The following is a 1,486-nucleotide window of genomic DNA, read 5'->3' as shown; positions in this document are numbered from 1 at the left end:
GTGTCTGTGTGTGTGTGTGTGTGTGTGTGTGTCTGTGTGTGTGAGTGTGTGTGTGAGTGTGTGTGTGTGTCTGTGTGAGTGTGTCTGTGTGTGTGTGTGTCTGTGAGTGAGTGTGTGTATGTGTGTGTCATTGTGAGTGTGTGTGTGTGTGTGAGTGTGTGTCTGTGTGTGTGTGTGTCTGTGAGTGAGTGTGTGTCTGTGAGAGTGTGTCTCTCTTTCTGTGTGTGTGTGTGTGTGTGTGTGTGTGTCATTGTGTGTGTGTGTGTGTGTGTCATTGTGAGTGTGTGTCTGTGTGTGTGTGTCTGTGAGAGTGTGTCTCTCTTTCTGTGTGTCTGTGTGAGTGTGTGTCTCTGTGTGTGTGTGTGTCTGTGAGTGTGTGTGTGTGTCTGTGTGTGTGAGTGTGTGTGTCTCTGTGTGTGTCTGTGTCTGTGAGTGAGTGTGTGTGTGTGAGTGTGAGTGTGTGTCTCTGTGTGTGTGTGTCTGTGTGTGTGAGTGTGTGTGTCTGTGTGTGTCTCTGTGTGTGTCTGTGTCTGTGAGTGAGTGTGTGTGTGTGAGTGAGTGTGTGTGTCTGTGTGTGTCTGTGAGTGAGTGTGTGTGTGTGTGTGTGTGTGTCTGTGTGAGTGTGTCTCTGTGTGTGTGTGAGCCATTGTTCTCTGCAGCCTTCAGCCTTACATAAGTGTTGTTGTTGTGTGTTTAAACTCAGTGTGTGACTGAACAGACTCAGGCTGTTCACTGTTATCAGTGATTATTACTCATCGATACAGATCAATCACCTTCTGACGGACTTCTACTGTGGATGAGTCACATTTTACAAACATTTTAAATGTATTGATTTGTTGTCGATATTAATAAAACTAATCAAACCGCAGAAACACCAACATAAAGACGATCGATAAATATGAACAGTGATTGATTATGGTCCACGCTGTGAAGGAATACTTACTGTATTCATTGATCACTGATCACTGACAGGAAACTGTTCATGGATCAGCTGACAAACCGAGTCTTTAGTAATCGATACTCGGACTGAATGATCAGTCTCGCGGGCTCGGCTGGTTCCTGCGGGGCCCGGTACCGTGGATCGTGTCTGAACTTTGGCCTCTTACCTGCTCGAACTTCAGTCGCTGGCTTCCTGCGGCTTCATGTTCGCAGCAGCAGAAGAAGAAAACGGTTCCACGGCGGCACGCGCCGCGACCGAAGGAGGTCCTCGTGAACGGTCCGTGTCCCCGGAGGCTCGAGCCCTGCTCCTGCCGCCGGTCGAACTCTCTGCGGCTCAGATGAACCGAACTCTCTGCTCCCCTCGGTCGGTTCCTCTCTGGCCCCGCCCTCGTCCAAAGGCGCGCTCCCATGAAGCTCGCCCCCGAGCTGTTGCGCTTGTGGAACTGAAGTGTGTGAGTGTGGACGGAGGCGAGGCTCCGCCCCTTGGAGCTCATGCAGACACAGATTTATTGATCGATGATTGATTTCAAACCAGTGAAAGAAATGA

The sequence above is a fragment of the Parambassis ranga genome, chromosome 2 (assembly GCF_900634625.1).
Source record: "Parambassis ranga chromosome 2, fParRan2.1, whole genome shotgun sequence".
Classification (NCBI taxonomy): Eukaryota; Metazoa; Chordata; class Actinopteri; family Ambassidae; genus Parambassis; species Parambassis ranga.
This window is presented reverse-complemented; position numbering follows the sequence as displayed.